At 40.2% G+C, this 24450-nt stretch overlaps 1 pseudogene; it reads left to right on the top strand.

Moving 5' to 3' along the window:
• The first annotated feature begins 807 nt into the window (after positions 1-807).
• On the top strand, positions 808-23402 carry LOC147335261 (scavenger receptor cysteine-rich domain-containing protein DMBT1-like; annotated as a pseudogene).
• The last annotated feature ends 1048 nt before the right edge of the window (positions 23403-24450 follow it).

Here is a 24450-nt window from a genome sequence, read left to right as displayed (position 1 = left end):
AAAAGGAAATCAGTGAGTAGACTGTTGTGACCCACACTGCATTACTTGAAACTGATTAGTATACGGTTATTTGCTAATGTTCAGGGTTTTTTACTTGCTATTTAATTAGCAAGCCAGTAAAAAGGATTTGTAATTCTTTACATTCAGATTTTTGACATAGTCAGCATCACTACAACCTGGACTGAATTTGTCCATTTTGTTTAGCCATTTTGTAAGTTTGAAGAAAAAATCTTATACATGGGACTAGGCCCTGATTGAATTTCCTTTCTCTAACACACATGTTGAGAAATGTGAATCATAATGTGCAATAAACTCATTTGACCTGTTTATCTCTATGATCCACTTTCAGGTGGTCATTCACAGACACCCGGTAAGCATCCAAGAGCAACTTTGCAAATGCTTCAAGTTCAAACAATTGACACGTGTATGTTACTTAACAAGCTAGCAAAAGAAGTACCATGGACCATTTTCTACTCTATTGCTAACAACATCAACAACAAAACTGTATATTACAACAATATCCAACTATAGAGCACCAAAGAGGAAGATCAAGCAACAGTCTGAGGACATTTGAAAACCTACAAAGCAGCCAAAGTAGCTACTATGTTGTAGGAACTTATAGGATTACACATTAACATGTTAAGCATTTTGTAAGACGTTTTGACCTCTAAGATTATTTTTACTACATGATTTCACAGCAAAATTAAGAAAACATTAAACATACTGTATGTTTTATTCACAATGTGTGTTCTCTGTATTTTGTTTTTAGGTGTGTCCATCAGGTTAGCTGGGTCTGGAGCAACACAGTGTTCTGGCAGAGTTGAAATTTATTACAATAACATCTGGGGAACAGTCTACGGTAATGGCTGGGACTTAAACGAGGCTGAGGTTGTTTGCAGACAGTTAAACTGTGGAACAGCAATACAGGCTCCTCTATCATCTTACTATAGTCCAGAAGCTAAACAAATTTGGCTTTATAATGTGGCCTGTTCGGGAAGTGAAAGTTCTTTAACTCAGTGTCATTACTCTGGATGGGGAATGCGCAATAATTATTATTATTATTATAATTATTATTATTATTATGATGCTGGTGTCATCTGTTCAGGTAAGAAAATATTTTAAATACTGAACACAGCATATTTCGCTCTATGTCATAAATGATTTATATTTTGTCAGGAAAGTATTAAAATATTTTTCATTTCAGATCTGATCAGATTAACTGGATCTGGATTGACTCGATGTTCTGGTAGAGTTGAAGTTTACCACAATAACAGCTGGGGAACAGTCTGTGATAATGGCTGGGACTTAAATGATGCTGAGGTGGTTTGCAGAGAATTAAACTGTGGGTCGGCACTAGAGGCTCCTCAATCAGCTCACTTTGGTGAAGGAACTGGACAGATTTGGCTTGATGATGTGGGCTGTTCAGGAAATGAAAGTTCTCTAATTGAATGTAACGGCAGTGGATTTGGGACATACAGTTGTGGAAATCACCATGATGCTGATGTCATCTGTTCAGGTAAGAAAGCTTTTAAGTACCAATGACATTTCAGGTCAGTCTGCTATTGTGTGTCATACATGAAATATTTTGTTTATGTCTTTTGCATCATAGATCGGATCAGATTAGCCGGGTCTGGATCGACTCGATGCTCTGGAAGAGTTGAAATTTATTACAATAACATCTGGGGAACAGTCTGTGATGATTACTGGGACTTAAAAGACGCTCAGGTTGTTTGCAGACAGATAAACTGTGGGACGGCACTAGAGGCTCCTCGATCAGCTCTCTTTGGTGCAGGAACTGGACAGATTTGGCTTGATAATGTGGGCTGTTCAGGAAATGAAAGTTCTCTAATTGAATGTAAATACAACCAATTTGGAACAAATAACTGTGGGCATCAACAAGACGCTGGTGTCATCTGTTCAGGTGAGGCACATTTTGAATACTGAACACATTGCACGTCAGTCTGTTCTTATTTGTTATACTTTGTTGTTTTTATTGCAAATAACATTAAAATATTGTCCATATCTTTTGTCTCATAGGTCCAATCAGATTAGTTGGATCTGGATCGACTCGATGCTCTGGAAGAGTTGAAGTTTATCACAATAACAGCTGGGGAACAGTCTGTGATGATGGCTGGGACTTAAATGATGCTGAGGTGGTTTGCAGACAGTTAAACTGTGGGTCGGCACTAGAAGCTCCTCATTCAGCTTACTATGGTGCAGGAACTGGACAGATTTGGCTTGATCATGTGACCTGTTCAGGAGGTGAAAGTTCTCTTACTGAGTGTCAACACAGTGGATTTGGAACAAACAACTGTGTACATGGTCAGGATGCTGGTGTCATCTGTTCAGGTGAGAAAATGTTTAGGTACCAAAGACACATGAATCATTCAGAAATTGTCTGTCATCAGTGAAACCATTTTCTTTCAAGGTCAAGAACATATTATCAAGTTCTTCACATCTTTTAACTAATAGATCTGATCAGATTAGCTGGCTCTGGATCGACTCGATGTTCTGGCAGAGTTGAAGTTTATCACAATAACAGCTTTGGAACAGTCTGTGATGATGGCTGGGACTTAAATGATGCTGAGATCGTTTGTAGACAGTTAAACTGTGGGACCGCAAGGGGGGCTCCTCGATCAGCTCACTTTGGTGCAGGAACTGGACAGATTTGGCTTGATCGTGTGACCTGCTCAGGAAGTGAAGGCTCATTAACTCAGTGTCAACATGGTGGTTTTGGAACAAACAACTGTGTACATAATCAAGATGCTGGTGTCGTCTGTTCTGGTGAGAAAGATTTTTGATTCTGAAAGCATTTCAACCAAATCTTTTCTTGGGTGCAATATACTATCGGTCAAAGTTTTAGAACACCCCAATTTCTCCAGTTCTTTTTAATAATGATTTTATTTATGCAGTGTAATGTGTCATTGAACTCTGAAATTAAAGCATAGTAAAAATAAGTAATTAAAATTAAAATTAAACCATGGACTAAATTTACAGACCAAAATGTATTCTAACCCTCTACTGCATAGCGTTGCCCTGAGGCAACAAACCACATTTTCATGCCTTATGGTGGCCCTTCAAAAAAAAACAAAAACTTTTTTTTTTCAAACAATGCTACCAGGCACATCTCTTTCAAATAAAATGATGAGTTGAAGGTGGTGTGACTTTGATTTGGGGGGGGGGGGCAGGGCCCCTTTCTGCAAGCTGCACTACATCAGAGACATCTCCATCAGGAGGCAAGATAAAGATCACTATTTTACATGTTTATAGTGAAGTAAATGTATATTAAAAAATACTTGTATGTGCATGAATATACACTCAACAAAAATATAAACGCAACACCTTTGTTACTGCTCCCATTCCCCATGGGATGGACGTAGAGACCTAAAATTCATTCCTAAAATTCATTCCAGATACACAATATGGGAGCAGTAACAAAGGTGTTGCGTTTATATTTTTGTTGAGTGTATATAGTGTAAAACTGTTCATTTTCATTCGTTGCCTCAAGGCAACACTGCGCAGTTAGCCCAATTTTTTTCAGGCAATATAATGCATTTGGATATGTGTGTAGAGATGTGTTTGTGTGCTTTTATATGATCATAGTCAATGTTTTTTACTTTACAATCTACTCATAATTACAGGACATGGATGTAAAAACTTTTTATGCAAGGAAACCAAGGGAATGTGCACTTTCTGTCCTCAGAAAGTGAGGACAGTGAGCTTTCAGGGAGTGACAGTGAAGTTGACGAGTGGATCCCTGAATGAGGTTTGAGGGACACTTAGGAGCTCAGGGGTCCGGGGTCAGTTGGTAAAGTAACTGTGTCTGTGTGTGTGTTAGTGCCCACATAGCAAGCAGGTCTGGCCAGGATCTGGTATCAAGCCGGCACTCTGAGTAATCTGGGAGAGTAGAAAAGCGCTACATAAAAATCAGTCCATTCACTGTCTGAACAGAGTTTCGGCATGTTACTTTTGCACTGTTTTGCATGTTCTGGCACATGTTGTTATTGCATGGCTTGATTAAGGTACACATTATGCTGACATCTGGGGCTAGAGCTGGAACCGTTCTGGGCCAGCACAGGGCCAGCAGTGTGTCTACAACTCGCCCGTGGCTGCACACCACCTACAGATGGCCCACATACCACAATGAATAACGGCCCTTTGGTGGCCCAGATCAGGTTTGCCAAAGGTAATCCACACATGGGCCAGCACAGGACGACCAGGGTGTCTGAAACTGGCCTTGTGCTGGCCCATGTGTGGGCCACCTCTGGCAAACCAGGTCTGGGCCACCAAAGGGCCGTTATTCATTGTGGTATGTGGGCCATGTGTAAGCACATTGTGTGGGCAAGGTAAATCATTCAATTTTAGGGTGAAGGCTAGAGTCAGGGTTAGGGTAAGGTTCAGGCAGGGACTTGTGATGGATAGAGTCAGGATAAGTCGCCAGGAAATTAATGTAAGTTAATGTAATGTCCCCAAAAGTGATGGAAACACAACGTGTCTGTGTGTGTGCGTGTGTGTGTGTGCGCGCGCACGTGCATGGGGTTAGGGTCAAATGTTGGATGTATTTTGGTGTTTTATTGTTTTGTGAAATGTTTACATTGTTTGTTTGTTGTTTATTTATTTGTTCATCCTTGTTGTACTAATACAGCTTATTATAGAATTACTTGGCATTTTACTACCCTTGTTGCACAGTGTTGCCTTGAAGCAACAAGCCAATATCTGTTTGGGGGGGGGGCAGGGTGTCAAATTTTATGATTGATATATTATTAGGGACCCTAAAGCTCCCCCAAAAAAGGGAGAAATATATTTTTCCCCCAAAATTAAAAAGTCATGCAGTAGAGGGCTAATCTTTTGACACATCGAAGTAAGCACCTTTGGTACATATAACAGCTAAACACACCATTCTATCTGCAATAGAAATAAAATATTCTTCAGAAAATTCTTCCCATATTTGTTGCAGAAGTTCCCATAAATGCATGATTGCTTTGCTTTCACTCTTTTATCCAGTTCATCCTAAACCACCGTGATGGGGCTAATTAAGACTGGAGACTGTGCTGTCCGTTCCATGTTTTCAAGCTTACGGTTTTGTTCTCTTTTTCCTGAGGTAGTTCTGGCATAGCTTGGACTTAGTTTTGGGTCATTATATTGCCGTAGGATGAACCTCTTACCAATTAGACACATACCAGAGGGAACTGCATGGTGCTGCAGAATGCTGCAGTTGTAAAGGTTCTGGGTCCTTTTGAGCCAGCATTTTTTATTTTGTTGTATTCTAATAATATTTTGTATTATGGTTTATGTTAAGGTTCATTTATAGTCTTAGTTATTGTATTGTGAGTTTCTTTTATTCCCTGTTTATATTCTTAATTATTAGTTGCCCTCTATGTCTCTATCCGTCTGTTTTTATATATGTTATATGAGCCCCTTGTCATGGCTCTGCGTGCGGGCAGGTGGAAATGTGGATCCAAATGCAGGACTCCGAGACGAAATGTAACTAAAACCACAGCTTTTATTGCTGGCATGAAACAAAAACCCAAACCAAACCATGAAACCAAGCAGGAACACACAGGCAGGGTCTGAGGGTACGACGCGACACTGAGCACAGGAAAACACAGGGCTAATATACACAGGGTGGTAATCAGCGAATGGGCAACAGGAGGGAGACACAGCTGGGAGAGATCAGGGTTAACGAGACGGGGGGAACCAAGCTGCCCACACTAACATAAGATGCAGACCTTCACAATAAAACAGGAACAAGAAACCATCACACTAAGACACAGACTTGACATTTGAGAGACAGACAGAAAATGACACATGGAACTAGACATATACTAAGCAGACCCAACCGAAGAACAAATCCTAAACACAAACATGAAACTCTAATAATAAACATCATAATCATCATCATCATTAACACAACAAGAGAACAAGAAAACAATCCCTGATGCAAAATTACACCAAAACATAATAAACTCAAAATACTGGGTCCAACGGACCCAGAACCGTGACACCCCTTGCGTCTTGTTTCCCTTCCTGTGTTCCATTCTGTTTCCAGGGGTCGTCATCTCTCCTCTCTCTCCCTCATGTTCCCTTGCTCTTCTCGTCTGCCTCTCCTCCACTCCTGCATCATGTTCCTGCGTTTCCTGTTTTATTGTGAAGCTCTTGTGTTTCCATGTTCGGTGTTTCTAGTTGTGCTTCCTCTGTGACGTCATGTTGTGTCAGCTGTGTTCCCTGTGTGTTCTCACTGCACTCGTTATCCTCCTGTGTATTTATGTCAGCATCTCCCTCATAGCTGTGTGCCTCCCTGTGTGTTTAGGTCTTCTAATTTCCCAGTTTGGGTTGTATTATTTTCCATTCAGCAACTAAAGCTGTGTTTTGAGTCCATATCCCGCTTACGAGTCTGCATTTGGGTCCCTTCCTGCCTGCTCCGCACAGTCAAATTGTGACAGAGGAAGCCATTTTGGTTCAGAGTGCATCTCACTTTTCTTTACAAGTCACTGACACTGGATCCAGCTAAACAGCCCCAGACCATCACACTTCCTCGTCAATGTTTGACAGTTGTTACCACACAGCGTGGAACCATCCTTTCACCTACTTACAACATACAAAGATCCTGTGTGATGAAGTGAAAATTTCAAATTTTGATTCTGTCAATAATACCTTCTTCCACTCTTCAGTAGTCCATTGGTGGCGTTTCATGACCTAGGCAAACCTCTTTGAGTTGCAGGTTTGACAAGATGAGTTAAAGCAAGAAAACCATTGCCAAGATATCAGAACAAGGCAAAGTCTTCTTTTCACAGTTGAAACTAAGACTTGCTTACTATGACCACTAATAATAATAATAATAATAATAATAATAATAATAATAATAATAGTAATAATAATAATAATACATTTTATTTATAGGCCCCTTTAAGACTCTCAAGGTCACCTTACCAAAGTACAGAAATATAGCAACAATACAATATAAGAAAACATGGCAAAATACAAATTTAGGCATAAGGTAAATAAGAAATAAAAGCATGAAATTCAAGTGGAAAAATTGGGGTGTTTTAAAACGTTCAACTGGTATATACTACCATAATTTTTCTTTGTTAATTTAAGACACATTAAAAATTTGCTTCACATCCTTTGCCTGATAGATCTGATCAGATTAGTTGGATCTGGATCGACTCGATGTTCTGGAAGAGTTGAAATATTTCACAATAACAGCTGGGGAACAGTCTGTGATGATAGCTGGGACTTGAACGATGCTCAGGTGGTTTGCAGAGAGTTAAACTGTGGGACGGCACTAGGAGCTCCTCCATTCGCTCAGTTTGGTGCAGGAACTGGACAGATTTGGCTTGATAATGTGACCTGTTCAGGAAATGAAGAATCTTTAGCTCAGTGTCAACACAATGGATTTGGATCAAACAAATGTGGACATGATCACGATGCTGGTGCCATCTGTTCAGGTGAGAATTTTTTTTTTCCGATCATCTATACCATGTCAGACACTGTAAATACAACAGTTTCCCTTTACAGATTTTTTGTCCATTCGTTGATGTGTTTCATACTGAAATTAAGCGTTAGCCATCAAATTAAGCTGCACAGTAACCATTCAATGCAGCATTTCAATGGTAAAATCTTTATCTGCAAACGGGGAAACTTTATTTCATGATTAATTTTTCGTATTTTGGGTGTTATATAGTTGTCATAAACTCAGATTTGGAAGTCTTATGCCTTTCTGAGTTAGGATGAAATTCTATTTTTGGTTGGTTGATGTTTATTAAGTTATTTTTGTAGTTAACACAATTCTTGTGTCAAGAGTGTTGGTTTGCTTCAAAATTCCTAAATATATGGCTCAATGGATTCTAATATATAAGACGCCTCAACACAGTTGCAGTTGAAGAGACCAAAGAGGACGATGAACAGGAACCAACCATACAATGGGGAAGCAGATTCAGGCTTAGTCACTCAACATTAACAAAACTGAACTAACAGAAATCAATCAGAAAATGAGACTGACAGTAACTTCCAACTTGACTAATTGTCACCTCTGGCGATGATGATATCAAAAGGCTCGCCTTTTGTTAGGGCTATACAAATCTTAGAAAACACAAATAAACAAAGACACACACACACAAAGGCAATGACAACTAGAAAACTAACTAACAAAACCTATACTGGGAAAGCTAAACAGGAAACATAACTGGAAAACCTGAGACCTGGAAACACAGGGGAAAGACCAGCAAAGGCGCAGACGATCCGACATAAAACCAAAAGGGAAGCACAGACTATAATTAAAATTATTTATATATAGATATATCTCTATACACACTACACTACACCACACACATAAAGCAGAAAAGGGGACTGTCAAAGTAAAACATGAAATAACACGAATATTGACACATTGAAATATTGACACTAGACACAACACCAGGAACACAAGGCAGGCACAGAAAACACTTAAACGCTGGAAATAATTAACAAACAACAAGGATAGCTAAATAAAATCACTGTATATTAATAAACAAACTATGACCCTAAAATTTAATATGTAAGGGAGAAAGACAGAAATCTGACCCCCAGAAATCTTCTCCAACTTTAAATGCCTGCCTGTGAGCTTTCTTGTCCTCTATTGGCACTATTGGCATGCTGTATCTCACTTTGACAGATTTGTGGTCTAGTTTATATTAGAGATGGCACGATACCACTTTTTTATGGTCGATACCGATATCATAAATTTGGATATCTGCCGATACCGATATGAATCCGATATAGTGTGTTTTTTAATCAATAAAACTGTTTTTTTTAAATATCTTGCTACATTTTGAATAGGTTCATACTCAATTAAAAAAAAACAACAACAATACTAAAGCTATTCTGTTATACCTGTATGCAAAAAAATATTTCATAGTTCAGAAATACTGATCAATCTAATAAACTTAAACCTACACCATCCTCCCTATTCTGGTATTTTATAGAGTACTTAGCGTAAATATTAAGCAGCCTAACTAATAGGGTTCCAACTCCTAGCAACAAAAAATAAATAAAAAATAGGGAACCACCCCTCACCCTCCACCTCATGATGCTTAATCAACGTAATCAACCTTAATTTGATCCAGTGTGAAAGAAAATGCACAGAAATAAATTATTTTTCAAGAAATATTAAATAGATTCAACATCTTTCTTTAACAGAACTGCAGACTCCACAGATGGTATCTTCCCAAAGGAAAAAGTAGTATAGCTTACTAGGGTATATTAGACTTAATAGTTACTATATACAGTAATGGACTTCTATTCATTTTACGTCAAATTAAAACTTTGGGTGTCAGATAGTTATTTAATAAAAGCGAGACATTTTAAATGAGAATAAGAAAGTATTTCTTTGTGCCCCCTTTTCCCTGTTAATGCCCTATCGGCCCCCCTGGCTAAACTTTGCTAGATCTACCCCTGCACAGTTACCAGCCATCAGCCACATTCACGATTTTTCTGCCAATCTCGCCGGAACGTTGATTTTTTCTAAAATTGACTTGGTGCGGGGGTATCACCAAGTTCCTGTGTGTTCCTAAAACCGCTGTCATTACCCCCTGAAGGTGTGGTTCCGTTGCCCGACAGAGTCCAGGCCGTTTCGGCTTTTCCACGTCCCACGTCGGTTAAAGTGTTGCAGGAGTTCTTGGGGATGATAAATTTTTGCAACCGCTTTCTCCCCAGAGCTGCCCACCTGCTACAGCCACTCTATGCTGCCTTAAAAGGTAAAACAGCCAAAGATCCGGTTGACTGGCTGCCGGAACACGTCCATGCGTTTTCCGCAGCCATGTCTGCGCTGGCTGACACCGTCCTGCTGGCACACCCGCTTCCGTCGGCGGAGATTGCGTTGACCACCGACGCGTCCGACGTGGCAGTGGGTGGGGTGTTGGAACAGCGGGTTCCAGGTCTCTGGCAACCACTTGCCTTTTTCAGTCGTACGCTCCGGGATGCTGAACGCAAATACAGTGTTTTTTACAGGGAGTTGCTGGCCCTGCACCTCGCGACACGACATTTTCGTTTTTTCCTCGAGGGTTGCAACTTTACTGCGTACGTTGACCACAAACCTTTGACGTTTGCGATGTCCAATATCTCTGACCCATGGAGCGCATGCCAGCAGCGCCAGTTGGCGGCCATTTCAGAGTCAGCATTTTTGTCAACGTGGGTTCCACGTTTCGGCCCCCCTGCTGACATTACCTCGGACAGGGGCCCCCAGTTTGTTTCTGAGCTTTGGTCTGCTATGGCTGACGGCCTGGGGGTCAAGGTCCACCGCACCACAGCATACCACCCGCAAGCTAACGGGATGTGCGAACGGTTTCACCGGTCACTTAAGGCCGCGCTCCGGGCTTCCTTAACAGGTGGCGACTGGGTCGACCGTCTTCCGTGGGTTTTGCTGGGATTGCGTAGCACGGTTAAAGAAGACCTCGGGGTTTCCCCGGCTGAACTGGTCCTCGGCCAGCCCCTCCGGGTCCCCGGGGAATTCTTACCTGAGAGCCCTCCCCCATGTTTCGATACCTCTTTGTTGCCTTTTCGCCCCCCAAGAGTCTCATTTCCTGTTCCTGGTCCTGTGCACCACTGCCTACCTGACACTTTTGTCCCGAGTTCGTTGGACTCTGCTCGTTTTGTTTTCATCAGGCACGATGCCCATAGGACTCCGCTGCGTCCACCATATGACGGGCCATACAGGGTTCTTAAACCAGGCAACAAACATTTCATTTTGGACTTTGGTGGTCGCCAGGAGGTTGTCTCTGTTGACAGACTTAAGCCTGCACATGTTATGCAAGAGGATCAGGTGGTCCCGGCCCAGGCCCCTCGCTGCGGTCGCCCACCTGCCACCGGGCTGATGGATTCTGTTTTTTCCGCCAGGAGCGACCCACAATCAACGGAGTCCGAGTCATCTGCAGCTTTTTCTGACCGCCAGTGCCAGCCTCGCTCCCGGGCTGGGTTGCCCTCTGTCAGTTCCACACACCCCCCGGTTCACCCGTTCCGGTCGTTTGCTTAAGCCCAGGGTCCTGGACTAGTTCTGCTGGGTATTCGGGGGGGGGGGGGGGGGGAGGACCACTAGAGGGCTCCACTCACACCCAGTGTTGAAGAAGTGTGTTCCTGTGTTTTGTGGCGCGATCTGTGCAGTTGATGTTGGAGACGAATAAAGAAGGAGTGAGAACTGAGAGCTCTGTGTCGTTGATGCTTACCTCCGCAGAATGATACTTTTTATGTCCAATATTGATATCATAAATTTGGATATTCGATACCAATAGGAATTTTTAAAAAATGTTTTCTTGCTGCATTTTGTACAAGTTCATACTAAAATATAAAAAAAACTCAACACTAAAGCTATTCTATTATACTTGTATGCCAAAAAAATTATGCAGATTTTAAAAACTCTTTAGTTCTGAAAAAAGTGGAATATCAGCACAAAATAATGTTTATATTAAACAACTTAAAAATACACAAACAAACAGGTAGAATGGACCCTTTTATACTTAAAGCTTAACATAAGACATCCAGAGTGGAAAGTAGTGCAAATAAATGTAAACACGGCTTCATAACACTCATCTTTTATCAAGATGGATGTCAGTGTAAGCTGTTTCTATCACACTTAACGTGAGACGGAATTTTGTGTAATTTCTGAACAAAACTTAACAAAATTACGAAGAAAAAGTATTTTTCATAGTATTTTTGGAACCTTGAAACTGTTTGGCCATGTGTCGTGTCGGGGTGGGTGTCCCTGGTGGAATAGGACTGTAACTCTCCTTCATGATGTTTTCGTGTGTTTAATAAATTCCTACATCTAAAGTGGGATGGATGCCAGTTTTTTGAACAGGACCAGGATTTCCCCAGAATTGTTTATATTACCCAAGAATCCCACATAATTCTGTGGACAACCCTGAGTCAGTCAGCAGTTTAAGAAGAACATATGGCTTACATGTCACATCTGGCTGATAGGGCAAAGGACGAGAGAAAACTACAGAGTCCATCATTGTTTTAGTAAAACTGCACACTGATTCAATATCAGTTTGATGCAACCGAGTGTCATCACAGCAACATGACTCTTACCAAATATACCTTCATCCTTAGTCAGCAATTTCAAATTTCCTTCAATTTTACCTGCTCTTTTCCTTCAACAATGGAAAAAGAGCAGGAAAGATTCTTGTTTATAAGAATGATTATTTGATTAGTAATAATTAAACATATCTGCTAGAAGCAACTGAAAACTAGTAGCAAAGTTTATGGTGGTGAGGGAGAAAGCAAGAAGGAGAGACCCACATGCTCCTCGTGCTCAGTTTACATGCATGTAGGAGAGCCATTTGCATCCAAACAGCATTAGGAATTACTACGAGAAGAAAACAGGGTTAATAATGATGATAGATGGGCAATAGAAAAATAGGATGTGTGATGGCACGCTAAGACTTTTTAGAATATATGTTGAACATAGTTAACTAGTCATGAAAATTAAACATAATACCATTTACAATGAATGTTCCCTGTTTTGTTTTCAGGTGTTCCCATCAGATTAATTGGATCTGGATTGACTCGATGTTCTGGCAGAGTTGAAGTTTATTACAATAACATCTGGGGAACAGTCTGTGATAATGGCTGGGATGTAAATGATGCTCAGGTGGTTTGCAGAGAGTTAAACTGTGGGACAGCACTACAGGCTCTTCCATCAGCTTACTTTGGTGCAGGAACTGGACAGATTTGGTTTTCGTATATGGCCTGTTCAGGAAATGAAAATTCTTTAACAGAGTGTCAACACAGTGGATTTGGAACAAACTACTGTGGACATCAACAAGATGCTGGTGTCTTCTGTTCAGGTGCAAAAGATTTATAAACTAAAGAAAATGAAAGTCTGTCTGTTCCTTTGTATCATCTACAAAATCTTTATTTTTATGTAATTTAACCAACATTTTAAAGATTTATTTATTTATTTATTTATTTTTTTGCCAAATAGGTCTGGTCAGATTAGCCGGGTCTGGATCGACTCGATGCTCTGGCAGAGTTGAAATTTATCACAGTAACACCTGGGGAACAGTCTGTGATGATAACTGGGACTTAAATGATTCTCAGGTTGTTTGCAGACAGTTAAACTGTGGGACAGCACTGCAGGCTCCTCGATCAGCTCGCTTTGGTGCAGGAACTGGACAGATTTGGCTTGATAATGTGACCTGTTCAGGAAATGAAAGTTCTCTGACTGAGTGCCAACACAGTGGATTTGGATCAAACAGCTGTGGACATGGTCAGGATGCGGGTGTGATCTGTTCAGGTGAGAAAGATTAGTCTGGTATTGTGTGTCATATATGAAATACTTTTTCAACTTCTTTGCCTGATAGGTACAGTTAGAGTAGTTGGATCTGGATCAACTCGATGTTCTGGTAGAGTTGAAGTTTATCACAATAACAGCTGGGGAACAGTCTGTGATAATGGCTGGGATGTAAATGATGCTCACGTGGTTTGCAGACAGTTAAACTGTGGGACAGCACTACAGGCTCCTCGATCAGCTTACTTTGGTGCAGGAACTGGACAAATTTGGCTTGATAACATGGGCTGTTCATGGTATGAAAGTTCTTTAATTGAGTGTCAACACAGTGGATTTGGAACAAACTACTGTGGACATCAACAAGATGCTGGTGTCATCTGTTCAGGTGAGAAACATTTTAGATACTCATGTCATTGTTGGTCAGCCTGGTCTAGTCTGTCATACATTAAATGTTTTCACAGCATCTGTTCAGCCCTGCTGTTGTTTTTAAAAGTGCTTTATAAATTTATAAAAGTGTTGGGGTTTTTCTAGTGCAAAGAGGAATTGAAATATAAATAACTTCTATTGCCTGGCAGGTCCAGTCCGGTTAGTTGGGTCTGGATCGACTCGATGCTCTGGAAGAGTTGAATTCTATTATGGCAACACCTGGGGAACAGTCTGTGACAACGGCTGGGACTTAAATGATGCAGAGGTGGTGTGCAGAGAGTTAAACTGTGGGACGGCACTGCAGGCTCCTCGATCAGCTTACTTTGGGGCAGTAGGTGGACAGATTTGGCTTGATAATGTGACCTGTTCAGGAAATGAAAGTTCTCTAACTCAGTGTCAACATCTTGGATTTGGAACATACACCTGTGGATATTATCAGACTGCTGGTGTCATTTGTTCAGGTGAGATAACTTTCAGATACTCAAGAGACTGAAGATCACTTTGTTCTTGGATGTTGTGTCTGAAATACTTTTGTTAATGTGAGGAAGAATAATATTAACAATCTCAGAATATTCTTCATTATTTCTCCTGACAGGCCTGATCAGATTAGTTGGATCTGGATCGACTCCATGCTCTGAATTTTGTGTAATTTCTATACAAAACTTAAAAAAAAAAAAGTATTTTTCATATCTGCCGCTTGTATCCGCGATCTCGTTCTTTTGGTCACTACCCACAGCTCGTGACCATAGGTGAGGGTAGGGACGTAGATCGACTAGTAAATTGAGAGCTTCGCTTTTACAATCAGCTCTTTCAAGATGCAGTAAATAATAATCCAAAAACAAATCCTCAGTGCATTCCAGACTCCTGCTCTGTGTATTCTCTCCATCCCAGTGCTCCATGTCTCCACTCCTTGAGCTGACTGTCCTCTAGTTCCTGCAATCCTCCTGGGAAAAACACAGGCAGCCATTAGTAAATTCCACAATCGTGGCAGACTAAGGCTGTATCCCAATTCAGGGTCTGCATGCTTGAAGTACGCACACTACGCGTACTACGTACGGTGCGTACTATAAGTACGAGAAGTGCGGAAGTGAGAGGCCTGTGAAATAGACGGTCTAGGCTTTGTTGCGCTGCAGGTTGCCTAGCAACCATGATACTAACCGTGAGAAACGTTACATACAGCATTGTGTGACAGAAATGAAGGAGAAAAATGTTTTGTTAGTCATTCATTTTTGTGATGACATCACTTTGATTAGTTGAGTATCTGAGGCTGAGACCACAGGACTGTAAAACATGATTGTTGGGCTTCATTTCTGTGCTGAAAAGTCATTTTCAGCACTTGGTTGGCTTTACAACCAAGTTAACGCTGAAAGTACAGACATCACTAATGTCACACAACTTTGCCGACATGTGGCCAACAGTTTTAATGTTCTTCATTATTAAACATTCGCACATAAATAAGTGACATCATATTCAGTACTTACTTTTGACAGTTCACTCTTCGGCTGCTCCCTTCTGCCGTATTTTGCGGCAAAATTATCCACACCCACCGCTGTGCTATGAATTTTGGGGTAAATGGGACCACGAAGCGTGCACTGGACCACGCTTGATATTTGGGGAAATCGATGGCGCATTTGGAGTATAAATTTGAAGTACATTTCGAATTGGGACAGCCTTCGTCGCGTGGTGGTGACGTAATTACACTTAAAATGCGTACTTCAAGCGTGCAGACCCTGAATTGGGACACAGACTAACACTTACTGGCTTGCTGGGGAACTAACAGGAAGTCACACAACAATCCCACTTCGATGGGTATGGTGTTATTTTTGTGCCACTATTCTGAGCACACGTAAAAAAAAAAACCAATTGAGCACACGTAAAAAAAATTTGCAGGTGCAAGTGTTGCATTTTGACGAGAAATTTATTTTGAGTGAAGAAAACCTAAATTTGTGCAAACAAAATTCATTGCTGCGTGCAAAAAATGTATTTCAGTGTTTGCTATCATCCATATAAACACACAATAACAGGCCCTCTCGCTCAGTTTTTGCATTTGCTCTTGCTAAGATCTCTGTGGACCCGCTGGCAATGTGTTGCTTGCGCTCTCAACGTCTCTGCCCCTGCGCGTTCAACTCTTTCTGTACACCGTTATATTTGTGCCACAAAACCAACCAGTGACAGACTTGGATGCAAAAATTCTGATTGGTTTTTTTGGTCTTCAATCAGCTTGCTAGCTACTATAGCCAAACCCAGGCAAATATCCCAGAATGCATTTCATCCGAAACTCAAACGAGGCAGTTGCAGAGGAACGCAGAGTGGCGGAGTTTGAAATATTACTCTTTCTAGATCACAAAATAAACTTTTAAGATGTTTTGAGGTGAGAATGTTGCTGTGTAAACTTCAAGATATCCTTGCTTTTTTATAGCACAAAAAATAGCACTATTAATGGAATAACTGACCTCTGAAGGAGAAAGGTTTAGGTAACCGGCAGGTAGCATTTAAGAAGATAAAAGTGGATGAATCACTGCCTTAAACTTACAGGACTTTCAGCATTACACCTACGATAACAAAAATTTAACCACCACTGCTGTGTACTTCATTGTAAATTTAAATGTTGGTAAATGATCAGACAAAAGAGGGTTTTCAGGGAATATTGTTAAATGCTTGGTTTCTGACCAATATTTCGGGACAAGATCCAAAGTGAGAGAAGCCAACTGAGTCTAATAATAAATTAATTATTGGGGCCGTTGTTTTCACCAAGTACATGAATGTTAAAATCACCTGCCATAATTATTTAATCAGTACTGAGCAACAAATACAAAAGTCAGCTAGATAATTCAGATAGAAACTATAATGGTCTGGTAGATGATGGATTAAAACAAATAAAGCTGTTTTTTTTAGTTTTCCAATTAAGTGGACAAGGCCAAGAGTCATATTGAAACTCTGTCTGGGTCTATGGTTGAATAATATGTGGAAGTGAAAGACTGCTGCCACTCGACCTCCTCGGCCTGTGCTTTGAGTTTTCTGGCAGTATGGCTCATATAAACTAACATATTCATCTAGCTCCAACCAGGTGTCTGTCAGGCCGAATAAATCACTATCTTGATCAACAATTAATTTATTTACTAACAAGGAAGAAAAGCCAACTCCAGACATCGAGGGCCGGTGTCCTGCAGGTTTTAGAGCTCACCCTGAGTCAAAACACCTGAATCAAATGATTAGTTCATTACCAGCCTCTGGAGAACTTCAAGACAAATTGAGGAAGTAATCTACCTATTTTAATCAGCTGTGTTGGATCAAGGACATCTAAAACCTGCAGGACACCGCCTCTCAAGGCCTGGAGATGGCCACCCCTGATCAATGAGAATAAGGTCTTTGGTGGATGGAAGATGCAAGGAGGCAAATAGGACTGTAACTCTCCTTTATGATGTTTTCGGGTGTTTAATAAATTCCTACATCTAAAGTGGGATGGATGCCAGTTTTTTTAACAGGACCAGGATTTCCCCAGAATTGTTTATATTACCTAAGAATCCCACATAATTCTGTGGACAACCCTGAGTCAGTCAGCAGTTTAAGAAGAACATATGGCCAGTGTTGGGAAGGTTACTTTTAAAATGTATTCCATTACAGAATACAGAATACATGCCCCAAAATGTATTCTGTAACGTATTCCATTACGTTACTCAATGACAGTAACGTATTCTGAATACTTTGGATTACTTAATATATTATCATGGTTTTTACAACAACGTGAATGTACTATTGCCGTGTGATTTATTACTATTACTGAAGGTCCGCGACTCCGAACTGTAGTAAAGGGACCTCTGACTAATACGGCGGGGTCCCTGTCGGCTCGTAGCCGAAAAATAGCTTTACTTTGTTGTCTGGGTCAACTTTTCTTGCGAGAGACAGAGACCCGCGACTATATGAAACAGGAAAGTACCGCAGTGTAATCCATTTATTTCAACAAAGTAACTGTATTCTGAATACCACCCTTTTAAACGGTAACTGTAACGGAATACAGTTACTCATATTTTGTATTTTAAATACGTAGCGGCGGTACATGTATTCCGTTACTCCCCAACACTGCATATGGCTTACATGTCACATCTGGCTGATAGGGCAAAGGACGAGAGAAAACTATAGAGTCCATCATTGTTTTAGTAAAACTGCACACTGATTCAATATCAGTTTGATGCAACCGAGTGTCATCACAGCAACATGACTCTTACCAAATATACCTTCATCCTTAGTCAGCAATTTCAAATTTCAAATTTCCTTCAATTTTACCTGCTCTTTTCCTTCAACAATGGAAAAAGAGCAGGAAAGATTCTTGTTTATAAGAATGATTATTTGATTAGTAATAATTAAACATATCTGCTAGAAGCAACTAAAAACTAGTAGCAAAGTTTATGGTGGTGAGGGAGAAAGCAAGAAGGAGAGACCCACATGCTCCTTGTGCTCAGTTTACATGCATGTAGGAGAGCCATTTGCATCCAAACAGCATTAGGAATTACTACGAGAAGAAAACAGGGTTAATAATGATGATAGATGGGCAATAGAAAAATGGGATGTGTGATGGCACGCTAAGACTTTTTAGAATATATGTTGAACATAGTTAACTAGTCGTGAAAATTAAACATAATACCATTTACAATGAATCAAATCAAATCAAATCAAATCACTTTTATTGTCACATCACATGTGCAGGCACACTGGCACAGCACATGCGAGTGAAATTCTTGTGTGCGAGCCCCACAAGCAACAGAGATGTGCAAAACACAACAACACAAACGAGCAAAATACAAGAATGGCCAACCTGACACTAATAAATATATGTACAATATATAATAGTGTATGCATTTCTGGATGTGTATACTAAATGTTTTTCTACGTGTGTGTGTGTGTGTGTGTGTGTGTGTGTGTGTGTGTGTGTGTGTGTGTGTGTGTGGGTGTGTGTGTGTATACACATTTTTACAAATTAAATAGTAAAGAATAATAAAATAAAATATATAAAAATATAAAAATATACAGAGTTGAATATGTGCAAAACAGTGGCATTACTGTACAGTATGGAGTGCATAATGTTGAAGTTCCAGTAGTGAAGCTGAGGTGTCTATGAAGTGTTCAGCAGTCTGATGGCCTGGTGGAAGAAGCTGTCTCTCAGTCTGCTGGTACGGGACCGGATGCTGCAGAACCTCCTTCCTGATGGAAGTAGTCTGAACAGTTTATGGCTGGGGTGACTGGAGTCCTTGATGATCCTCCCCGCTTTCCTCAGGCACCGCTTCCTGTAGATGTCTTGGAGGGAGGGAAGCTCACCTCCAATTATCCGTTCAGAGCACCGCACTACTCGCTGGAGAGCTTTGCAGTTGTAGGTGGTGCTGTTGCCATACCAGGTGGTGATGCATCCAGTGAGGATGCTCTCAATGGCACAGTGATAGAAGGTCCTGAGGATGCGGGGGCTCATGCCGAATCTTTTCAGTCTCCTGAGAAAGAAGAGGCGCTGCTGCGCCTTCTTCACTGTTTTGTTTGTGTGTACTGACCACGTAAGATCCTCAGCCAGATGTACGCCAAGGAACCGGAAGCTGCTCACTCTCTCCACAGCAGCGCCGTTGATGGTGATGGGGGGGGTGTACTTCTCTGCACCTCCGGAAGTCCACTATCAACTCCTTTGTCTTTGCGACGTTGAGGGTGAGATGGTTGTCTTGACACCAGTGGGTCAGGGCGCTGACCTCCTCCCTGTAAGCCGTCTCATCACTGTTGGTGATAAGACCCACCACTGTAGTGTCGTCCGCAAACTTCACAATGATGTTGGAGTTGTTAGATGAATGTTCCCTGTTTTGTTTTCAGGTGTTCCCATCAGATTAATTGGATCTGGATTGACTCGATGTTCTGGCAGAGTTGAAGTTTATTACAATAACATCTGGGGAACAGTCTGTGATAATGGCTGGGATGTAAATGATGCTCAGGTGGTTTGCAGACAGTTAAACTGTGGGACAGCACTACAGGCTCTTCCATCAGCTTACTTTGGTGCAGGAACTGGACAGATTTGGTTTTCGTATATGGCCTGTTCAGGAAATGAAAATTCTTTAACAGAGTGTCAACACAGTGGATTTGGAACAAACTACTGTGGACATCAACAAGATGCTGGTGTCTTCTGTTCAGGTGCAAAAAATTTATAAACTAAAGAAAATGAAAGTCTGTCTGTTCCTTTGTATCATCTACAAAATCTTTATTTTTATGTAATTTAACCAACATTTTAAAGATTTATTTATTTATTTATTTATTTATTTGCCAAATAGGTCTCGTCAGATTAGCCGGGTCTGGATCGACTCGATGCTCTGGCAGAGTTGAAATTTATCACAGTAACACCTGGGGAACAGTCTGTGATGATAACTGGGACTTAAATGATTCTCAGGTTGTTTGCAGACAGTTAAACTGTGGGACAGCACTGCAGGCTCCTCGATCAGCTCGCTTTGGTGCAGGAACTGGACAGATTTGGCTTGATAATGTGACCTGTTCAGGAAATGAAAGTTCTCTGACTGAGTGCCAACACAGTGGATTTGGATCAAACAGCTGTGGACATGGTCAGGATGCAGGTGTGATCTGTTCAGGTGAGAAAAATTGTAGCCATTGCAGATTAGTCTGGTATTGTGTGTCATATATGAAATACTTTTTCAACTTCTTTGCCTGATAGGTACAGTTAGAGTAGTTGGATCTGGATCAACTCGATGTTCTGGTAGAGTTGAAGTTTATCACAATAACAGCTGGGGAACAGTCTGTGATAATGGCTGGGATGTAAATGATGCTCACGTGGTTTGCAGACAGTTAAACTGTGGGACAGCACTACAGGCTCCTCGATCAGCTTACTTTGGTGCAGGAACTGGACAAATTTGGCTTGATAACATGGGCTGTTCATGGTATGAAAGTTCTTTAATTGAGTGTCAACACAGTGGATTTGGAACAAACTACTGTGGACATCAACAAGATGCTGGTGTCATCTGTTCAGGTGAGAAACATTTTAGATACTCATGTCATTGTTGGTCAGCCTGGTCTAGTCTGTCATACATTAAATGTTTTCACAGCATCTGTTCAGCCCTGCTGTTGTTTTTAAAAGTGCTTTATAAATTTATAAAAGTGTTGGGGTTTTTCTAGTGCAAAGAGGAATTGAAATATAAATAACTTCTATTGCCTGGCAGGTCCAGTCCGGTTAGTTGGGTCTGGATCGACTCGATGCTCTGGAAGAGTTGAATTCTATTATGGCAACACCTGGGGAACAGTCTGTGACAACGGCTGGGACTTAAATGATGCAGAGGTGGTGTGCAGAGAGTTAAACTGTGGGACGGCACTGCAGGCTCCTCGATCAGCTTACTTTGGGGCAGTAGGTGGACAGATTTGGCTTGATAATGTGAGCTGTTCAGGAAATGAAAGTTCTCTAACTCAGTGTCAACATCTTGGATTTGGAACATACACCTGTGGATATTATCAGACTGCTGGTGTCATTTGTTCAGGTGAGATAACTTTCAGATACTCAAGAGAATGAAGATCACTTTGTTCTTGGATGTTGTGTCTGAAATACTTTTGTTAATGTGAGGAAGAATAATATTAACAATCTCAGAATATTCTTCATTATTTTTCCTGACAGGTCCAATCAGATTAGTTGGATCTGGATCGACTCCATGCTCCGGAAGAGTTGAAATCTATCACAATAACAGCTGGGGAACAGTCTGTGATGATTACTGGGACTTAAACGATGCTGCGGTGCTTTGCAGGCAGTTAAACTGTGGACCGGCACTTCAGGCTCCTCGATCAGCTCACTTTGGTGCAGGAACTGGACAGATTTGGTTTGACAATGTGACCTGTTCAGGAAATGAAAATTTTCTAACTGAGTGTCAGCACAGTGCATTTCTATCAAAAAAGTGTGGACATGATAAAGATGCTGGTGTGATCTGTTCAGGTGAGATAACATTTAGATAATAAACACATTGAAATGTAATCTGTCCTTGTGTCTCATACAATAAAAAAAATCAATATTTATTTATCAGGAACAAATTCCAATATTGATCAAATCTATTGTCTCATAGGTCCGATCAGATTAGTTGGATCTGGATCAACTCGATGCTCTGGCAGAGTTGAAATCTATCACAATAACATCTGGGGAACAGTCTCTGATTTTAACTGGGACTTAAATGATGCTGAGGTGGTTTGTAGACAGTTAAACTGTGGACCGGCACTACAGGCTCCTCGGTTTTCTTACTTTGGTGCAGGAACTGGACAGATTTGGCTTTATAATGTTGCCTGTTCAGGAAGTGAAAGCTCTCTGACTGAGTGTCAAAACAGTGGATGGGGAACATACATCTATGGACATGGCAATGACGCAGGTGTTATCTGTTCAGGTGAGAAATTTTAGATATTCAATACAGGGCAAGCCAGTCTGTTCTTGTGCATCATACATGAAATTTTTCTCTTTTTTACTTTAAGGAATATTTCAAAATACTCTTCATATCTTTTTGCCTCACAGGTCCAGTCAGATTAACTGGGTCTGGATCGACTCGATGTTCTGGCAGAGTTGAAGTTTACTACAATAACATCTGGGGAACAGTCTGTGTTGACGGCTGGGACTTAAATGATGCCGCGGTGGTTTGCAGAGAGCTGAACTGTGGGACGGCAGTAAAGACTCCTCAATCGGCTCAGTTTGGTCCAGGAACTGGACAGATTTGGCTTGATAATGTGAGCTGTTCAGGAAATGAAAGTTCTCTAACTGAGTGTAAACACAGTGGATTTGGAATAAAAAAATGTGAACGTGGTCAGAGCGCTACTGTCATCTGTTCAGGTGAGAAAAATTTTGGATCATCCACAGAATGTTAAAAATGGTAATTATAACTATTTCATTGCTTCATCATATATCTCATTGGGAAAATCATTTTGTCTATAATGCACCTCTATCCACAGAGAAAGAGAAATAATACAATCAGCTTTGACACAGACTTTACTACAGTTATGTTCAATCACCTCTCAGCTCATTCCTTTCACATCCCATCGGGTCATCATTACAATCAATTACACTGTAATGTAGTTGTTCAGTAACTTGTATAGAACAAGAACATGCTGCCAGTTTGACATAAAAATGAGTGCAAACCAGTTTTGAACCTGGGACACCCACATAAACACCATTGTTAGAAATATTGACAATGTTGGTGGTAACTGTAATTATATAAACTGTATAGATATGAACTAAAATTAAAGAGAATTTTATGATCTCACCAGCTTCACGGAAAAAGTTCTCGGTGAAACTGAATCTGGCTGATGTCAACTCCCAAGTGGACATGACAGACCCCGCTGTGAGGGAGGGCATCTTGAAATGGGTAACGTGTATAGAATACTTAAATGCAGAGTAAAGTTTCATCTTCAAGATGTTCGTATTTGTTGATGGAGATTTCTCTGTACTGTTCAAGTAAGGTAATTTACTTGCCTAATTCCCAGACAGACATGCTTTCTCTAAACAGTCAAATTTTTAAACACACAGCTTACTTTTACACTGAGACAACTTTCTAATCTTTACCCAGAGAATCTGTAAAATACAGGCAACAATTAAATCCTCGTTTCTGTTACACAGGTTGAAAAGAAGTTGGGAGGTTCATCTGATGACGTAAAAGTGAGCTGGCAGAAACTTCCAGAAAAGAAAAGGCTCAAAAAGCAAGAGACGTGTCCTCCATAGTTCAGTCTGTTTGTTTCCAAAACTGTATAAAAAAAGACCTAATGTTATATAAAACCTTTAAAAAGCACCTTATTGATTCATTCCATATTTTTATAAAGTATATCTGCTTTTTGTGCTTGTTTACTGTTGTGCTGCATTTAGTTGTAAGCCAAACGTAACCTGTTAAAGAGTGCTAACTTCAATGGATTTAGCAAATATTTTCTGTGATGAATTTTCAACAGTGATGAGTTTGGTTTGTCTCAGCAAAGAGACTATCAAATTTAGATTTTACTTGACTTTACTTTATAATTGAAGTCTATATATTAGACACAACAGGAAGATCATTCTGTTAGGATCCATTTCAATATAAACCTGCATATAAATTCAAGAAGCCTTAAATTATTTTGTCTTTACTAATGAAAAACGCTTCTTTTTATGAGACCAATACTTAAATAGGACACACATAGCAGGAGACCTTTGGCTTCTTCAATAATGTGTTTAAGTTAGATAATGATTTCTCTTCCCTTTGTGTTTGTTTTTCATGAGAGTGTGTAGTTCTGCTTTGTTTTTTGCTCTTATTTTACTTACTTGGATTCAGTAATGATCAATTAATAATTATTATGAATTCATATAAATTATGTATTGTACTGCATTTTATGAATTATTAAAGATGAATTAATTGATAGATTGACTATTTTATTTTGAACTTGAAATAAAAAATATAACAAAATACACTGTAAACAGTTTAGGAAAAAAAAAGTTAAAAAATAATACAGTTGCAACAAATATCTTTAAATATTCTCAAAAAGCAGAAGGATGAAGTTTACAGTTGTTTAGTTTTACCCATTTTAACAGTAATAATTTACAAATCATGGTTTTCGTGTAACACCGAATCAGATAATTTATTTATATAACTAGTTGTGTCGACACACACAACCAGTGCTGCAAGAATAAGTGCATTACTGCTTAAAATCTTATAGTCCTATTTTGCAATAAATACAGAGCCTGTAATGAGCTACAGCATTTACTAAGACCTTCGCATAGGAACTTGGATACAGTAACGCCAAAG

The sequence above is a fragment of the Aulonocara sp. 'chitande type north' Nkhata Bay genome, linkage group LG3 (genome assembly GCF_057382095.1).
Source record: "Aulonocara sp. 'chitande type north' Nkhata Bay isolate Kocher_YH1m ecotype deep benthic linkage group LG3, A_spYH_male_GT1.1, whole genome shotgun sequence".
Classification (NCBI taxonomy): domain Eukaryota; kingdom Metazoa; phylum Chordata; class Actinopteri; order Cichliformes; family Cichlidae; genus Aulonocara; species Aulonocara sp. 'chitande type north' Nkhata Bay.
This window is presented reverse-complemented; position numbering and strand designations above follow the sequence as displayed.